Source organism: Schistocerca piceifrons, chromosome 3, assembly GCF_021461385.2.
Source record: "Schistocerca piceifrons isolate TAMUIC-IGC-003096 chromosome 3, iqSchPice1.1, whole genome shotgun sequence".
Lineage (NCBI taxonomy): Eukaryota > Metazoa > Arthropoda > Insecta > Orthoptera > Acrididae > Schistocerca > Schistocerca piceifrons.
In genome coordinates, this window is record NC_060140.1 from 411,699,742 (window position 1) to 411,720,660 (window position 20,919).

Genomic DNA, 20,919 nt, shown 5'->3' on the forward strand with positions numbered 1-20,919 from the left:
AGTGAATCTCGCCTGAGAGACAATTTGTTTCGGAAAGAAACCTGGCAGTTCCATTCGAGTATTTCTTCTTCTTCATCTGACGAAAACTGCGTATTCGTCAACTGTAGGGGCTTCTTATAGTTTAAAAGCATGAAGTCATCGTGATATGCACCGTTGTTGATATTATTAGAAATTTCTCCCATAATGTGCAAATTTTTGTTTTCGATGTGCGAAAGGAGAACAAACAGTGTCTTAGGTTACAATCGTAAAAGCTAAGTAAGTTGATGAACGGTAAAGTAGTGCAGGATGACTTACATAAAATTCAAAAGCACCCAATAATATCAGAAAGTGTGAACATATAATCAAAACTTCACAATAATAAAATTTTGCGGACACTTTAGAGTGCCAGCAACGCATCGTACGATGTTTTTGATCGTCATCATGGATGCCCCTTTGTTTGGTTTTTGTAATTTAAGCGAACTTATATAGGTAAGTTGTGTTCAGAGTGGATGACTGAAATATATCATTCCTTAGACTATGAGTTCTTATTATTAGGGCACATCATGGTCTGTCTGCCGCAGTCACATTTTGTAGATACAGCCTACAGGGTGTAACAGGCGTAATTGCAGATATTTTTTTTGCGTGTACCTTAATGTGTACACGCAACAGTGTGTTGGTTGTTTTTATTCTGTGCATCGAACAGTCTTCCCTCAAACACGTCATAAATTGTACGACCTGATATTTTCTGCACACTTGTAACCGAACCACTAAGTGGACTGCACTTGTCAGTATCGACTAACCGTTCTGTCTATCCATCTTCACTGCAACACCTAACAATGCTGACCAGAAGAGAGTAATTATTAATGGCTTGCTCTAGCTACATGTACTTGGAGGTATCACCCAACCTAAAAACATATGACTTGCAATATCTATAATTATTAGTCTGCAAATGATATTCATACCGATCTAGTGTTGTTCAGTACACCGACCTTAGCCACCGATAGAAATATCTGCACTTTGCAACATGACATTCTATTGTAAAGGAAAGAGACACTTTATTCAATCACAAACACGCAACCGTGGACGCACAGGTGGCGGCTAAGAGCGGCTCATATTCGTGTTAACACCTGGAATCATCACGACAGGAACTGTTGAAGGGCCAGTCTCACCCTGTGTTGCACAGACTTCCACCAGCCACTAAGATGACAGCGCTACCGGGAATATCCGTCCATTTGGCAGCACAATGGCTGCTCGTTTCTCACGGCCTCTTTTCGCGTCCAGTGCAAAATTAAAGTTTACACCATAATTAATGTTGAACCGTGTGTCACTGAAGAGCCAGTAGGCTCATTTGAAGCATAAAAGATAGACTATTACGTGTGTGAAGACGCGCCTTCGATATTTGTACTAGTTTATAAGTTCATCATTATCATTATCATCAGCCTATTCAATCATTAAATGATGTGGCCTCTGCGAGTCTTCTCCAAGTGGGACGGTCTTGGGCAGTTCTCTGCCAGGTGTTACCAGCGATCTTCTTGATGTCTTTGTCCCATCTGTCTGGTGGTCTTCCTGTAGGCCCCCGGTGCTCTCTCGGATTCCACTCCAGTACTAGCTTCGTCCATCTGTTGTCTTTTCGCCGGCCGCTGGTGGCCGAGCGGTTCTAGGCGCTTCAGTCCGGAACCGCGGGACTGCTACGGTCGCAGGTTCGAATCCTGCCTTAGGCATGGATGTGTGTGGTGTCCTTAGGTTAGTTAGGTTTAAGTAGTTCTAAGTTCTAGGGGACTGATGACCTCAGATGTTAAGTCCCATAGTGCTCAGAGCCATTTGAACCATTTTTTTGTTGTCTTTTCTTCTTGCGACGTGGCCAGCCCACTGCCATTTCAAGGTACCTACTGTCTCTAAGATGTAATTAACCTTCGTCACAGCCCGGATGTCATCTCACCTTTTCCTATCTTTTCTTGCATAGCCCAGCATAGATTTCTCCATGGCTCTCTGTGCTGTCCTAAGTTTTCCTTTTGTAAATGAGTTCAGTGTCCATGTCTCGCAGCCATACGTCATCACAGGAAGAATGCATTGATTAAATACTGCTTTCTTCAGATTTACTGGCACTTTTGATCTGAATACTGTTGAATTCTTCCCAAATGCTTGCCAGTCAAGCTTGATGCGTAGAGAGATTTCTGGCCTTATATCTCCCTTCATATTTATAATCTGGCCAAGGTAGACATATTCACTGACCTCTTCTAATAGACTGTCCTTGACTTTCACATCTCCAGCTGGGACCCATTTGTTGGACATTACTTTTGTTTTGGAAAGGTTCATGTTCAAGCCAACCAGTTGACAATCCGATGCAAGATCTGTAACTAAGTTTTGAAGCTCTGCGAAGTCTTTGCCCAGTAAGGCAATATCATCAGCAAAACTCAAGTTGGTAAGCCTTCTTCCATTAATTCTAATTCCCTTACCTTCCCAGCTCAGCTTTGACACAGCCATTTCCAATAAAGCAGAGAACAGTTTAGGGGAAATGGGATCGCCTTGCTTGACACCCCTCATGATGCGGAATTCTTGAGTTGATTCGCCGATGTTAACATAAGCTGAAGAATTCTCGTAGATTTTCCTGAGCACTTCAATGTATGCTGCTCCCACTCCCGGCTCACTCAAAGCTTGGAGGACAGCTACATGGCTAACGGAGTCAAATGCCTTTTCAAAGTCAGCAAAGTCAATGCAGAAAGGCAGTTGGTATTCATTCGCTCTGCTTATCACTTCACTAACGGTCAGAATGTGGTCAATAGTGCTAAAATTGCTTCGGAATCCTGCTTGTTCTATGGGCTGAGCTGAGTCTAGGATGGAACTAATTCGGTTTAACACGATCTTTGTGAAAATTTTGTACAAAATTGAGAGCAAGGTGATAGGACGGTAGTTTTTAATATTGTGAATACTTCCATTCTTGTGTATCAAAATAATCTCAGCCTTGTTCCACGATAGTAGGATTGAAGCATAGTGCAGGCAGGAAGTAAATACTTTTGCCAAGTGATTTATTGGTACCTCTCCTGCCAGTTTGAGGATGTCAACGCTGAGCTCATCATCACCCGGCACTGTTCCCTTCTCATGCTATCTAGAGCACACTTGACTTCCGATGGGAGTATATCTGGAACAATAGGTACATAATTTAATTTAGATACACTCAAATGTTCCCTTGGATTGCTATACAAGTTGCTATAAAAGTCTCTGATGAACTTCAAAACCTCCTCCTTTTCAGTGATTCGACTGTCGTTTCCGTCGAGTGCTATAATCTGCTGTTTACCGATTGTGAGTTTGCGTTTGGCTGACTTTAAACTTGTCTTGTTCTCCAAGCTTGCACGTAAGGTGTCTTCAGTGAATTTCTGTATGTCAGTTTTCATTTGTCTTCGCATTGCCTTACGTAGTTCGGAATACGCTACCATGTCACGATCGGTTTGGATTTTCATTTCTCCCCTCTGTTGTAAAAGGGTTTCAGTTTTGGCACTGAATTTCTTCGGTTGTTTATTTTTTTGGCGTAGGCCACCGACTTCTTGTGCACTTGAAACAATCATTTCCGCCAAATCACCATCTTTAGTTACGTGTAACTTGCTTTGGAGGACTTCTTGGAATTTCGAGGAATGTTCTTCCAGGTTTTTGAGGTTGATTACCCTTCTCTTCCCTTTCATAATATTGTTCCTTTCATTTCTTGTTGTGTGACATTAATGCTAAATTTTCCGGAGTAATAGTTTATAAGTTATTGTAAGTTAAATGTTATAAATAATTCCTGAACTGTATAAGTGGAATACGACCACGTTTTTCTGTCCGTTTTTGTACGGTCACTAGCAGTGGCCCGTTCTCGTGCAGCCACTTTATTCTTTGACGATAGAGTTGGCGCATTACTGCACCCCTCCTCTGTACTTCCATCGTCGGAGGGTGGCACGGAACTTAAAGTTCCACCACCACACCTTCAACGTGCTATGCTCGGCTGTCATTCAGCTGTTGCTTTGAGTCTCCTCTCATTTGTCCACCGAGACAGTTGGGCCGGATCTGAACCGGTGACGCTGTGTATTAGTCAACTGCCACAAAAACGTAAAAGTTAATATCTTGGCAACGCATTATGTGATTGCAACAAACAAGTTGTTTATGGATACATCTCGTAGAACTGTATTGGTTTGTGATAGTAGATTTATTGAAATTCTTCATGTATTTAAATGAAAGGCCGAAAAGTTAATTTCGCGCAATTGAAAACAGCTTTTCTTACAAAATAACCAGAGAAACATTAAAAGTAGCGGCAGTCATGTAAACTTTAGATATATAGGAAATTATTTAATGTATAATTTCAATTGTTTGTTAATATTTATACTTATAAATCTGAAAAAAGAAGAAAACCATAAAAATTATTGTTTATAAATGAACTATGGCAGATAAAAGAGAAATAACCACAGCACAATATTTATCGGAAAATTTCCATGTGATATGATGTATCATATGTGTATAAAAGAATAAAATTAAGAATTTCAGCAATTTTCATGTTCAACAGCTTAACTGACTTCAGTGGTGTTTGACCAAGGTTCCCTGGGTGAACGTCGGTATTTTGGAGGAAAATCTTTGTTTGGACGCCTTTGGAGGCGGTCAGGCGTTGTTTGTGTTCCGACAAAGTTTTATCAGATGAGCGGTGAAATAGCCGCTAGCTCGCGTGTGAGAATTATTCAGAGTTTCCACTTTCGGACGTAGAAACTTTTCGGTATCTGATGGACTTCTTATTTTTCGGGCTGCATGTGATACGAGCCGCATTTAAAATGTTTTAATGTGTAGCCATTGTGGTATTTATAGTCTGAGATACTGCGGAACTTCAACTGTTTTCATGCAATTTATTTTGGTTTAATCTACTGCCTCTGAGATCTGAAGAAATTCGGTCAGGCTCTGAAATTAATTTGTTGTGAACTGTGACTTTTGATTTTTCTCTGTTCTTATTGGAAATAAACTCGAATTTGTGAAACTATTAAAGATATGTGAGTGCATACGTGAATATTGCATAGAAAATCCTGCCTACATTTACATTAAATACTTTTGTTGAACAATGGGTACATTGTGACGAATGTAAGTTGACGCCCCATACAAGAAACGTGGCCAAACTTGAAAGTCCAACCACATTTATAGGGTCCCATTTAAGTGTTTGTGCTGTGTATGTGTTGGTAAACCTCGTGCAACAGCATATTGGGGTTTCGAGCTGATATAGATGTTGTGAACAGTTTAGAACTTTGATTTTCTGCGAGATGATGAGAGGGATGGTATTTTATTTCTTCGCCTGCACCACATGAACATTCCCGTACAACCTGTACAGTACCAACGTGTACCTGTTACACCCCGTATATTTTCTTGTCATTCGACGCCTGCCATTTTTTGTTTTATTTCCACCGTGGAAATGTATGTAATTCTCCTGTTGGGTTCATTAGACATCTGTTGTCAATCAGAAGTTTTATTGTTAGTTAGTTGGTGATTACTTCAATCCATGATTAGACCTTCTACAAGTCTTCCATTCTTTTACAAAGCTTTTTTAGACAGACTCTGTGTCATATGCCATGTAGTATACACATGACAGACTCAATCCGATTTAACATAACAACACAAATAATAACCAATAATGGCGTAACAGTATTAGTTGTGTGGTCTTGTTCATTTTGGCTCCTGTTCGTTTTGATAACGATTTGATTAGGAGGGAAAAGAACCAATTCATTGCAAACCATTCTCATATGAACATAATCCGTAACTGCAACAAGATTTTCTAGACTTCAAGGTATTTACATAGAGCGTACAGAATGGCGGATGGCAAACCGATCTTTTTCAAAAAGGGAACGTCTCCTTAGAAATTCATAGTTTTGGGCTTGATGATGCCGAAAATTTATTTGGATTGTCCTTGCTGTCCTAATTATTTAAACAATTCGTTACCCACCAGTGTAAGAAGGATTCTTCTTCTGTGCACAGCATCATGCCAAAGTCCTTTGTTCTCGTTATAATTGGGTAGTTGTTTCCCCTTGCACTAATGTTGTTGACAGCATTACGATATGTACCAATACTCAAGCATTGAAATGGCCGATATCCTGCTTCCATAAGACAAAGTTTAAGGTAACAGAAGGGTAGTTCCACGACTGTATGCAAAAATCTTGAATCGCTCTTGGAGTGTCTGCTTTCAAGCTATTCATTTATATGCTAATTCTAAGTTAGAAGTCTGTTCCAAAGACAGTCTGTACCAGGGATGTTGATAGCTTAATATATTACAGTCTTTTACTAATCGAGTGAAGGCATATCTGCTAGCCTATACTTTGGAGGCAGTATCTACAAACCAATCAGAGGCCTACACGGGCCATGTCACGTTGATTGGTGGACAAAGCATTCCGCGTTCTGCTTGCCATTGCTGCTCCTTCTGCTTCCTCCATAAGGTTCTATTCTGAATAACAACAGTTTCTCCATGGACGCTAGTATTTTTTATTGAGGTTAGTTTCTGAAGGAAGTTGCCATGTAAGAGCTACGAGGAATATAGGTTGATAGGGACAGGCATTTTGAAACTTAGCGTAATACTCTCTCTGTTACGTTTCAGCTTTTTAAATATGCCTTCGCTTATGTTCAAACTCGACTGCCATTGATCACTGAGTTAGATTTTGATCCACGCATGTCCCTGGTACACGATCGGTTTTTCATTCGTTCATCCATACAGTAGGCGTACTAGCTACATCCCATTCCTGCTAATTTCGATATTTTCATAATTTGTGAGTGTACCTGGAGTTTTCTTTCGTTCAGTTTTTTATATATCGTGGACTTGTGCACCACGTGGTGCATCACTGAACAAGAATAATCTTTTTATGTTACGTTTTTTAAATGAGTATTAAGAATCGTAAATTTAACTAAAGCATCTACGATTTATTTTCATTCCCGAGTCACTCATCTGCGACTGCACACGTGCTTTTATATTCATTTTCAAATCTGTATTCAATTAGAGCACACATTACTTTGAATTGGACCTTCAGCAGGAACATTAGTCAATGAGATGCAAAACTGCAATCAACAGAAGCTTTTCCAAAACTGAAGTTAACAAACACATTATTCAGTTCTTTGATGCTTAACACCTCAAAAGAAAAGTGATGCTGCCAAGATTGCCTGCTGCTTATTAGATTATGTTTGTCGTGTTCGTTATAAATGCACTTCAGGTTTTTCTGCGGACAGGAGTACGTTAGACTATCAGCCTGAAGCACGCATGCTCAATGTACTTCGTTTATCTACAACGAAAATTAGTTTCACGTCTACTGAGAGAGGTTATGAAATTTCTAGAGGTAACTGTAATATTAAATTCGCTCAAATTTCTTCCCTTTGCGTAATGTAAGCATGACATACTCGTCAATACGTTTGTGAAACCGTTGTCACATTGCGTTATAAACCATTTCCTGGGTCAAAATTCTGTACAAAAAAGGAAACATTCAGCGCATTTTTATGGATACACATTTTCTTGAACTCCAACCAATTACAAAAAGACTTTAGAAGTCTCACATGATTTACCAACGGAAATACTCCAGTCAATAGGCTTTCGAAAGAAGAAAACCAGTGTTTCCAGAGCACTTATCAACTATTAACACAACTCCTTTTCTGATACGAAATCGATCACTTGATAATGGACGAAGTCCGAGACTGCTGTGAATTACAAACACGTTGTTATGCAACTTGATACACACACACACACACATAGTATTCCCGTGGTGGCTTCGCGCAGGTAGCACGACGTATCTATGGCTGAGCGACTTGTCTGGCGTAGCAGAAATTAATTGTATAGTTATGTACAAATAACTTTTTTTTTCCTTTACTGTATTTCAGTTCCCCATTGGGGCGGGCTGGCGGCAGCATATGCGCTGCTCTTCAGCCGAAAGACATAGAACAAACAACAGAAGACATTTAAAAATAACAAAGGAGAAAACATGGTGAACATAGATATAAAAAAGTGGGAACATCATGGAAGACAATAGACAAGAAAGGGGCGACTGTAAAATGGAGATAAACATCGTAAAAAAGTAGTGCACACAAAAAACAACACACTGGGACAATTAAAAGAACACAAGGCACAGTACGACCGGTGCATAAAAGTATCGATGGATGGCGTAGCACATAAACACTGACAATAACAGTAAGCACAAGGTGAGCACACAATTAAAATCACACCTGTTGATGCACAGGAGAAACAGCACTAAACACAACACTGATGTGGCACACTGATGATCAAAACGGAGGATCTGCCAGGCACAAGGAGTGAGAGGAAGAGAGGGGGCGGAGATGGGCGGCGGGCGCGCCGAAGAGGGCCAGGTAGGGAGGGACTTGGGAGGGAAAGAGGCAAGGATGGGGTGCAGGGTCTCAGGGAGTGGAGGGGGAAGGAGGAAAATCCACTCTGGGAGAAGGAGGGGAGAGGAAAAAGGGGGCCCTGGGGAGGGGGGGAACAAGGCCAGGTTATAGTTGGAAGGAAGGGTATATGACATGGCGAAGTTCATCATCTGGGCGGGGGAGGCGCTGGAAATTGCCCTGATGAAGGAGATGGAGGGTGTGGAGGTGGAGAGAGGGAGGGATACAGCGATAGAGGCGCGGCAATGGGCAGGGGGTGGAGAGGAAAGAGGAAACCAGGGGGTGGGGGATCAAGCCTGCAGACTATGTAAAGGATGTGGAGATGTTGGAGGAACAGGAGGTGGTGGGGGAAGGGGATGAGTTTATACAGGAACCGTATGGGGAAGGGAGGGGGATATGGAAGGCAAGGCAGAGCGCATGGCGTTCGAGGATTTGGAGGGTCTTGTAAAAGCAGTATGGTCCAGAGATCCAGGCAACGCTGGCATAACAGAGGATAGGATGGATGAGGGATTTGTAGGTGTGGAGGATCGTAGAAGGATGCAATCCCCATATCCAGCCAGCCAGGAGTTTCTGGAGGCAGAGGCAGGAATGGGCTTTCTGCTGGACGGTCTGGAGGTGAGGGGTCCAGGTGACGTGGCAGTCGAGGGTGAGGCCAAAGTATCTCAGGGTGGGGATGAGCTGGATGGGATGACCATAAAGGGTGAGGTAGAAATCATGGAGATGAAAGAAGCAGATGGTGCGGCCTATAATGATTGCCTGGGTTTTGGAGGAGTTGAGACAGAGGAACCACTGGTTACACCAACTGGTAAACTAGTTATGAACTAGTTAAAGTGGGCTTGAAGGGTGTGTTGGGACCGTAGAAGGGTAGAATAGACAGCCAGGAAGGCAGTGTCATCAGCATACTGGAGAAGGTGGACAGGTGGGGGTGGCTTGGGCATATCAGCCATATACAAGAGATAAAGGAGATGGGAGAGGACAGAGCCCTGGGGGATGCCAGCAGTAGGATAAAAGGTATGGGAGTTGGTGTTGTGGAGGGTGACATACGAAGGATGGCATGAGAGGAAGGAAGCGACCAGATGGACAAAACTGAAAGGCAGGGCGTAGGTTTGGAGTTTAAAGAGGAGACCAGGATGCCATACAAGGTCATAGGCATTTTGGAGGTTGAGGGAAACAAAAATGACTGAGTGATGGGAGTTGAGCTGGAGGGAGAGAAGGTGATCAAGATTAAGGAGTTGATCTTCAGCAGAGAAGAAGGGTCAGAATCCACACTGGGTATGGGGGAGGAGGTGGTGTTGATTAAGGTGCTGATGGATATGGCGGCAGAGGATAGATTCAAAGACCTTACTGAAGACGGAGGTGTGGCAGATGGGATGATAGGAAGAGGCAGCAGAAGGAGATTTGTTGGGCTTGAGGAATAAGGGGACGCAGGAAGTCTTCCACAGGTCAGGGTAGAAGCTGGTAAAAAATGGTTCAAATGGCTCTGAGCGCTATGCGACTGAACTTCTGAGGTCATCAGTCGCCTAGAACTTAGAACTAATTAAACCTAACTAACCTAAGGACATCACACAAGTGCATGCCTGAGGCAGGATTCGATCCTGCGACCGTAGCGGTCACCTGGTTGCAGACTTTAGCGCCTAGAACCGCATGGTCACTCCGGCCAGCTGAAGCCGGTAGTGAGGATAACGTTATAGAGATGGAGGAGGACTGTCAGGAACGAATAGGGGCTTTCTCTAAGGTGGCGGTAGGTGATACAGTCATGACCAGGGGTCGTGTTGCATTTGGACCAGAGGATAAGTCTTGTGCTGTGATTGGAGTGTTGTTGTTGGTGGGGGCAACTGCCCCAAGTACTGGAAACTAGGAGCAAATGGGGTGACTGAGGTATCGGCATGTTCCATGACGGTAGGAAAAAGAGAAGAATCAAAGTGGGGTGGGGATCATCTGGGATGGAGAAGACCTCAGAAAGGTGGGAAGCGAAGTGGTTGGCCTTATTGAGGTTGTCAGGAAGGGGGCGATCGTTATGGAGAAGGGGGTATTAGGGAGCGGAGTGGGAACCAGTAAGGCGATGGAAGACGGACCAGTACTTGGAGGAGTTGATAGGTAGGGTGGCGTTGAGTCATTTGCAGGTCTGGCGCCAGCCTCGGCGTTTCATTGCTGTAGTAAGGTTCCATACATGTCGCTGTATTTGCCAGTGGCGTTGGAGTGTCACGAGTGCACAGGAATGAGCGATAGAGACGGCGGGATTCACTGAGGAGGAGGACAGCCCGCGGAGGGAGAGTGGGACGGTGGGGGGGTGGATGGTTTTAGTAGGAACATGGGCCTCGACGGCGTCAGTAATTACCTTCTGAAGGAAGGATGAGGCGTGGATGATGTCTTTACGATGGGGATAGGTAATAGGGTGGCTTTCGACCTGGGTGGTGATGGATTCCCGGTAGGCACCCCAGTTGGCACGGTGGTAGTCATCTTAATCAGTGTTTCTATTAGTGAATACATACAAAAATCCCTACAACAGATCTTGAGATCATCCTTCACATACAGACAGATAAACGTAGTACGCGAGTTTAATTTATATGGATAGATGTAGAAGAAGAAATGCAAAAATGGTTCAAATGGCTCTGAGCACTATGGGACTTAACTTCTAAGGTCATCAGTCCTCTAGAACTTAAAACTACTTAAACCTAACTAACCTAAGGACATCACACACATCCATGCCCGAGGCAGGATTCGAACCTGCGACCGTAGCGGTGGCGCGGTTTCAGACTGTAGCGCCTAGAACCGCTCGGCCACGCCGGCCGGCCGAAGAAATGCATACATGCATAGATGTTACATAAGCTTCGCAGCTCTCTGGTGTTGCAGTGACTGTTTATTTTACTGTTTTACCTGCCACATGTCGCCTCCTCTGTAGTAGACTAGATCTTAGCTCCCGTCATTGCCACGTTAAGTCCCTCCAAACTGCAATTAAATATAGAACAAACAACGATATCTATATTAACACCATTACTTTAATTAAACTTCCTCGGGGAGTGTTCTACTAGTGGAAACCACATCAAATTTCCTGCAGTAATTCCTAGGATTAACCTTAACATAGACAGAAGAACCTGACAAAAAATCTAAATTTAGTAGCATTACAGACATATCTTTGTAAAATGTGTGTGTTGTTCTACGTGTCCTAAACCACTGGATCAATGTCAACCAAACTTGGTGCACATATCAGTTAGTACTCGTTAAAAAGCGTAGTTAGTGTAAGGACAATCGGCATCCAGTACGAGTGAGGACAGGGTCAAAAGGAGTACCATAGAAACGCCTGGAGAAATTTCAACCAAATTTTGTATGTGCATGACTCATTGTTTATTGTATATTATTTTTTTAATTACTTGTATAAAAATACTGTGGGGGAAAGCCGTAATATTTAAAGATCTCAATATTTGACGAGAACGGTATCGAATGCATTATTTTCGGGGTCGCCAGACTCATCGGTGACAGTCTTGATGACATTCCATCCTTACGGGAGGAGGGGGGAGGGAGGTGCGAAGACAGTGACGTGTCAGTATATCTCTGTAACAACTGAAGCAATTTCTGCCAAACTTAGTGCACGTATCAGTTGCTGCCTGGAGAAATAACAGTGGTGGTAGCATGCCCCAGCAACACTATGGCTAAGGGTGTGGGTGGAAAGGATTAACTCAGGAATGCCAAAAGCAATTTCAACCGAATTTGGTATGTACACGAGTCATTATTTGTATCAAAACACTGCGAGTGTAATACGAGAAGGGGTGATATGTAAAAATGTTCGAAAATAACCTTTTATTTCATTCCCCAATTTAGTTTATTTAAAATAAATGTTCAAATGTGTGTGAAATCTTATGGGACTTAACTGCTAAGGTCATCAGTCCCTAAGCTTACACACTACTTAACCTAAATTACCCTAAGGACAAACACACGCACCCATGCCCGAGGGAGGACTCAAACCTCCGCCGGGGCCAGCCACAAGGTCCATGACTGCAGCGCCCCAGACCGCTCGGCTAATCCCGCGCGGCTTAGTTTATTTTGATTGCTTTAAAAGTATGAAGCAGAATTATTTCTCCTGTTCATTGCGTTAATCAACTCTCGAGAAAGAGCACTGCAGCGAATTAATAACTTAGCGCAGTGTTTCGGAGCCAAAAATTACGGAAAGTCGCTCAGCAACACAAACACCATCCGAACAGGCACTGAAGGCCAACCGGCACCGACCGGCCGCCGCGTCGTTCTCAGGCTTTAGGCGGCACCGGATGCGGACAGAGCGCATATGGTCAGCACAGCACTCTCTCGACTTTCGTCAGCTTTCGAGACCGGTTTTTCTACTTGTTAGCGAGATAGCTAGTCAATTGGCCTCACAAGGGCTGAGTGCACACCGTGTACCAACAACACTCGGCAGACCCAGATGGTGACCCGTCCAAGTGCTAGACAAGCCCGACAGCGCCTAACTTCGGTGATCTGACTGTTACCATTGCGGGAAGGACTTGGCCCACTTAGCGCAACATCACAGATATGTTATAACATCCTCTCTGGAGTCGTAGCTGTGGATCAGACAGTTGCCAGTGAGTGACCTTTTTCTGGAAACGACAATCTGTTTTTTTTGTCAATATGCCTCAAATAAAACGGATGTCGTAGGAGAGCTAAGTTTGGAAGGTAGGAGACGAGGTACTGGCAGAAGTAAAGCTGTGAGGAGGGGGAGTGAGTCGTGCTTGGGTAGCTCAGTTGGTAGAGCACTTGCCCGCGAAAGGCAAAGGTCCCGAGTTCGAGTCTCGGTCCGGCACACAGTTTTAATCTGCCAGGAAGTTTCATATCAGCGCACACTCCGCTGCAGAGTGAAAATCTCTTTTTGAAAACGGATTTCATTTAGACAGATTCAACGAAAAGGAGAAAAATGTGAAGTTGCTTCGATATTGGCAGTTCTCCTGCGTGCGAGATGAGAAGCACGTTGAACAAAAAGCATGAAAGTAAAAATTCTAAGAGACCAGAAAGTTACATTATTTACGTACAGGAAAAAGAATTTTCTGTTTTCGTTTTATTCTGCTATATGATCACTGTTGTATTGAGAACCTAAATATGCTAGATCTTCTGATTAATGATCTGCTGTTTTGCATATTTGTCTAATAATAGGTGTCAAAAATGGATGCTGACCACCCATGCTCGTTTAGAACTATTATTTTTGAGGATAATATTTTGTCTCTTCGAAGGCGAACATTCCTCCAGTACTCGCCAAGTAACGCAACATTGGGTACATGTCTAGCTGATGTGCGTAGCTTTGTACGTGAACAATAGTTACATCCATTCCGTCTGCATAAAGTGAGGGCAATAATAGCGGAGGACTATCCACGACGCTTTACTGCACTGAATACTCCAGACAATGTAGCTTATGTCAGACATGGGATGTCATGCCAACAAGACTTCCTACTTCACCGGTTGGATATATAATTATACAGTTATAATTAAAAATACTAATTACAGTAATAGAAGTGTAATGATGATTCAAACAACATTTGCATATATCTATTGCGATTTGGAATAATGGTACTCACTAATAGCAATATTGATAATAACAGTTATAATAATAAGAGTAATAATAATAATTGTTGTTGTAATAATAATAATAAAAGCGACAGTAGGTAATTATTATTATGACATTAAAAGACACGAATATGGTTTTGAGTGTAAAAATGTGATGTGATATGATACGTCGTAGATACTTCTAAGGAAAATTGAATCAGATGGCCACCAGATATGGGCTGAGAAACAGCTGGTGCAAAGAAGAGTTCTTAGTTGTAACTGGTTATGAGTTGCGCACAAAAACTATTCCACGCAATCGATGTTGTTTTCGGAAATGACTCATTAGGTGCTCTTTGAAACTGGATATTTGTTTCAGTTGTTTGATGCAATGAGGAAGTTCGAAGTCGAATTCCTGTTACAGAGAAGGAGAAGGCAGTTTAGTGATGAAGTGGGACAGAAAGGATTTTGCTCCGATGGGAACGAAAGTTTCTGCCGTATATTTCAGATAACAGCATTAAGATCTGGAAGAGATATGAGAAAATGTACACGTTGATCTGAGAATTAAGGAGACAGAGTACATTGAAAACTCGTTTGTATCCAGTTAGCCAGGACAGATGGTGAAATATGATCAAAATGACAAACATCATAAATGTATCACACCCACGTTTTTCTAGAAGACCAATTTGCGATTCACTCTTAAGTATTTGATAGAGGGTTCATAGAACCACTTCCAGACTATTTCTCGATCGTTCCATTCTCGAATACCTCCTCAATCTTTCTGTGCATGCTCTGAATTCTCTTATTTTATGAGAATGGGCATTTCTCCCAGATCTACCAACGTGCAAAGAGACAAAAAAGAAGTTTTGTATTCGGAAGAGGAAACTGGTGTTTGAAATTTCTTGAGATGGTCCACCTCTGTCCCTTATGCAAGCAATTATTCCGCACGGCTTTGATTGATAAGAGTTGTTTCATGTCCTCCTGGCGTATATCGTGCCAAATTATTTCCAATTGGCTCTTTAAATCGTCTAAATCCCAAACTGGTTGGAGGGTCCTGCCCACAATGCTCCAAGTTTCCTCAATTGGGGAGAGATCTGGCGACGTTTCTGGCCAAGGTAGGGTTTTGCAAGCACAGAGTCAAGCAGTAGAAACTCTTGCTGTGCACGTAAGCCCCGCTGTCTAGGAAGTCTCCAGACACGCCTTCGGCCTGGCATCTCAGTGATTGGAGTAAAATAATGTTCAGTGATGGGTCCCACATTGAATAGAGCTCCGATGACCAGTGAAGACGCCCCAGACAACAGAGGGATACCAACCTAACTGTCACCTGTCACACAGCCCAACAAACAGAGTGAAGGTCTCAGATGTCATTTCTCTCGACAGCAGGACCCCTTCGGTTACCATTAGAGGCACCCTTACAACAAAGCGGTACGTCGACGATATCCTATGCCCTATTTTGTTGTCCTTCGCGGCAAGCCATGCTGGACTTAAATTTCAGCAATATAATGCTAGCGTGCACACAGCGAGAGTTTCTACTGCTTGTTTGTGTGCTTGCCAAACCCCCTCTACCTTGGTCAGCGAAGTCACCGGTTCTTTCCCCAACTGAGAACGTTTGGAGCATCATCGGTAGGGTCCTGCCACCAGCTCGAGACAGAATTTGGCACGATATCCCTTAGGAAGACGGCCTAGAATTTTATCAGTCAAACCCGAGCAATATATTTTGCTCTTTTGATTATTTTATCAGACTGTAAACGACAGCGTAAACTGCAAATAATACGAGAAGGCTGCTCATTATGTCTCCTAAATGGGTTACATAATGTGAATTTTCATGCCAAAGACAATGCAGGATATGTTCGCAGTAATCAACAATTGTAAGTAAAAGCATTTGTAGAAGTTTCTTTTTCAGGTTCAAAGATAATATTTTATGGAGCGTGGAAAATTTCTAATGCCAACTTGAAAACTGTCGTTGTGTGTTCATCACTGTTTAGGTTCTAATTTATTATTCTTAATTTCTTCAGCGAAAATAGAATAAAGAAAGGCAAACCTACGTATCTAGAATTTGTAGACTTGGAGAAAAATTTTGACGATGTTGACTGGAATACTCTCTTTCAAATTCTGAAGGTGGCAGGGGTAAAATACAGGGAGCGAAAGGCGACTTAAAATTTGTGCAGAAACCAGATGGCAGTGATTAGAATCGAGGGGCATGAAAGGGAAGCAGTGGTTGGGAAGGAAGTGAGACAGGGTTGTAGCCTGTCCCCGATATTGTTCAATCTGTATACTATGCAAGCAGTAAAGGAAACAAAAGAAAAATTCGGAGTAGGAATTAAAATCCATGGAGAAGAAATAAAAACTTTGAGGTTCGCCGATGACATTGTAATTCTGTCAGAGACAGCAAAAGACATGGAAGAGCAGTTGAATGGAATGGACAGTGTCTTGAAAGGAGGATATAAGATGAACATCGACAAAAGCAAAACGAGGATAATGGAATGTAGTCGAATTAAGTCAGGTGATGCTGAGGAAATTAGATTAGGAAATGAGACGCTTAAAGTAGTAAATGAGTTTTGCTATTTGGGGAGCAAAATAACTGATGATGGTCGAAGTAGAGAGGATGTAAAATGTAGATTGGCAATGGCAAGGAAAGCGTTTCTGAAGAAGAGAAATTTGTTAACATCAAGTATAGATTTAAGTGTCAGGAAGTCGTTTCTGAAAGTACTTGTATGGAGTGTAGCCATGTATGGAAGTGAAACATGGACGATAAATAGTTTGGACAAGAAGAGAACAGACGCTTTCGAAATGTGGTGCTACAGAAGAATGCTGAAGATTAGATGGATAGATCACATAACTAATGAGGAGGTACTGAATAGAATTGGGGAGGAGTTTGTGGCACAGTTTGACTAGAAGAAGGGGTCGGTTGGTAGGACATGTTCTGAGGCATCAAGGGATTACCAATTTAGTATTGGAGGGCAGAGTGGAGGGTAAAAATCGTAGAGGGAGACCAAGAGATGAATACACAGATTCAGAAGAATGTAGGTTGCAGTAGGCAGTGGGAGGTGAAGAAGCTTGCACAGTATAGAGTAGCATGGAAAGCTGCATCAAACCAGTCTCAGGACTGAAAACCACAACAACAACAACAACAACTTCGCCATTGGGGAAATAAATTTGTTTGTCCCACTTGGGACTACAGGTCATAAGAATTTCCGAAATTTTGGCCTAATGAGCGTAGGATGACCAAGCAGGACATCTTGGATTAACCATACATTATGGACCCATTTTTGTAAAGCAGACACGTCCTCAACGATTTTTCGACAGCTATTCTCCACGTGATTAGCTTTGTATGTCCGAATATCTGTATACCATCAGCATACATGAATTACTGAAGTATACATCCACATCTACATTTATACTCCGCAAGCCACCCAACGGTGTGTGGCGGAGGGCACGTTACGTGCCACTGTCATTACCTCCCTTCGCGTTGTGCCTAATACTGAACTCCGAGGAAAGGATTACACTATCTGTCTTCATTGCGACTTTGTGGTCTCAGAAATCAACGCATTTTTCGCAGCTATAGTACTGCACTTGCAGAAGCCTGCTGAATTTCGCAAGTAAAGCGTCGAAGCCAAAACTCTCCAAAAATAAGCAAAATTTCAAGGGTAGTTTCATGTTTAATGTTACTTTTATTGAAGAACATACGTTACGGTGTTTGCGGAAGCTTGAATTTAAAGAAAGTATGAAAGAAATAACTTAAAAAAACTAGAACACTAACCCTTCATGGTCACAAGAACTTCCCTATTGTATACAGGGTAAACATTAATCAAATCGACCAACTGCAGGGTCGGATTCCTGACTGCAAACACAGGCAAAAGGTGCTATGCACACATGTCCGGAAATAGACGATGTGCGTGGAACGATAACAAGTCGTCCCGGAACACAACACAGACTGCATCTCATCCACGTAATAACAGATGTTCAGACTGTCCTTCATAGGACCATGCAGGATACACATAATCGTACTTTGGCGGGCCACTTGTCAGGAGTTTGTACTAGGGTCCGTCTCAACATCTTGCAGAACCCGGTCCTCCATATCTGCTGTACGCACAGTCCGCCACCTCCCTGCACATTCGTCTGTCTGAACGAACCTATGATCACACAAACGCCCAAAAAGGGCTTCAAATGTGATTTGTGCCTGCGAGGGTACTTGCTTTAGTATAGCCGTGCTGCCAGTCGACCATTTCCAACAAAGATTGTCTCGGCTTGTTCTCGACAAGTTCAACGCACCATTCTGCTGCTTAAAGTACGCTGCATCAATCACGCAGCCTGCAAACACACAACGAACACACGGCACATGGTCAGAGGAACTGACATTCGTTGGCGTCATCTACCATTGCAAAGATGCATTTCCAGATACATGTTCGTAAGACCTTTTTTTCGCATTTCCAATGAGAAATTCGTCTCTGCAGTTTGTCGGTTTTATTAATGTTCATCCTGTATAAATAAAGATAACTACGGGTACTCCTACAGTAGTTTTCTCGTAGCTTTAGTGTACTTTATACACACGTTCCAGTTACATGTGGGAACACTAGCAGTGGATGTTATATAAAGCCAGTTGTAAGGCCGGGGGGGGGGGGGGGGGGGGAGACATGCAGCAAACAGTGCAGTCGTAAAGAGAGAGGGGGGGGGGGGGGGGGGCGGGGACACGCAGAAAACAGTGCAGCCGTTGTCGTAAAGCGGAAACGGAGTAATTTATCTGACAACCAAATGGGCATGATGATTGGCTTTCGGCCCAAGGGTGGAAGCATTTTCGAAACAGCTACGTTTTTGTAAACTCTTTGAGAACCGTTGTGGTTAAAATATATCGTGCGTGGCAAAATGGCTTAGTACACAATCAGCGCAGAGGCAACTGTGGTACGCCATTGGCCATAGATGTGACAACCAGATGAGCACAATGGTTGGCTTTCGGCCTAAGGGTGAAAGCATTTTCGAAACAGCTACGTTTGTGAACTCTTTGAGAACCGCTGTGGTTAAAATATATAGTGCATCGCAAAATAGTGTAATACACAATCAGCGCTGAGGCAACTGTGGTACGCCATTGGCCATAGATGACAGCGGTGAACGATTGCTGCAGAGATGTGTACGAGTGAACAGACGTGTAACATGCACAATTAGCTTACCAGATGAACCGATGAGCTACCAGCAATGTCTACTCTACGACCGTTCAGCAAATTTTCCTGTATATGGGCCTCCGCAACAGACCCCTGGTTCATGCAACCGCGCTGACTGCTGCTCACCGGCGGTGAAAGCTGGAATTTGCACGCAAACATTGAGTGGCTGCAGGTAGCATTTTCAGATGAATCACGTTTTGTGCTCTATCAGACAGACGGTCGACAGCGTCTGCAGCGTGAAACGTCTGAAAAAAAGTGTCGAGGCCAGAGGAGTGGGCGTTATTGTCTGGGGAATGTTTTCGTGGCATTTCCTGGATGATCTCGTCGTTATGGATGGCACATTAGGTCAACACAAGTACACATTTATCCCTGGAGGCAATGTCCACTTCTACATGCAGTCTTTTTTTCCTCGGTACAGTAGCTTTTCCCAACAGAGAACGCAATGTATCACAAAGCTCATAGTGCCTGATTCGAAGAGCACCAGAATGAGTTTACATTAGTCCCGTGGCCATCAGACTCCATCTACTTAAACCCAATCGAGAATCTGTGGGACCACCTCGATCGGGCTGTTCGCGCCAAGGATCCGCAACCGAGAAACCTAGCTCGGCTGGCCAAGGCATAGTGCTGGCTGGTAGTCAGAGGAGCCGTGACAGCGTCCTTCTCTTCCATCTTTTTGATCAGAACCTAGGTAGAACCTTCCTACACGTCGATCGGAGGCCTGAAGATGGCGTAGTAAAACGCTGAAACTGGTAGCCAAATAAAACAAGTTTGGAAACCAGACGGCTGAAAGGTGTTTGATTTGACATCCTGTATCGAACAGCCGAGTCCCGCAACCATCTCTGAAAAGATGGCCATACAGAGAGCATCCTATTCTGCTGGGGATTTTACACGCCACTATTTCCACGCACTGGGAAACACTGGCAGCCGAGGAGTTGTTGAGACTGTTGTGCAACGCACTGCTCTGGAACATTGAACATACCTCCTGGTAAGTTGCGTAACCTCATTATCACCCTGCACGTACGGAGTGCAAAAGGCGGTTATTCAGGCTTTTGAGAAGTGGTCACATTTATGTTACTATACAGTGTATACACCATCGAATATCCCAAGAGATGCAGTGGCTGGCAGTCAGAGGATCTGTGACAGCGTTCTTCTCCGCTAGGGATTTCTCAAGTCACCGTTTCCACGCATTGGGAAACGCTTGCGGGCAAGGACTGGCTGAGACTGTTGCGCCACTCTCTACTCTGGAACACTGAATTGCTATGCGACAATTCAGCAAAAAAGACGTCACATGGAGAGAAGTGCCATCATCGTCGTTACCATGCACTATGAGGTAAAAAGCGAGAATGAGCAACAGCGATTGTTGTAGAAGCTGACGAAGCAGTAAAAGGTAGCCAGTACCTCTTAAGGATATAGCTGAGAAATACTACAGGTCTGGTTAAGCTCCTTCAGGAGCTGACTAAACAAGAAAAGCAGAACGAGTGGTAGTACACTGCTACTGTGGCCTGTTGTCTCGCCTGGTATCGCGACGCTGTCGTTGAATTACTGGCCAGTAGGCTCTCATAAACAGACCCCCCAAATCAGGCAGGACCTGTTGAATGGAATGGCCTAATTGTACAGAATATGAATCTAGAGGAAACCGAAGAAAAATGAAAGTAATGAGGACTAGCAGAAATGAGATTACTGGTAAACTAAAAATCAAAATTGCGATCCACGAAGCAGACAGAGTAAAGGAGGAAGCAAGAAGGACATGAAAAGCAGACCATCACAGTTCAAGAGGACATTCGCGCCCAAGAGAAGTGTACTGGTGTCAAACATCGACCTTAATTTAAGGAAGAAATATCTGATAATATACTTTTAGAGCACAGCAATGTAGGACAGTGCATGGTGGAATGTG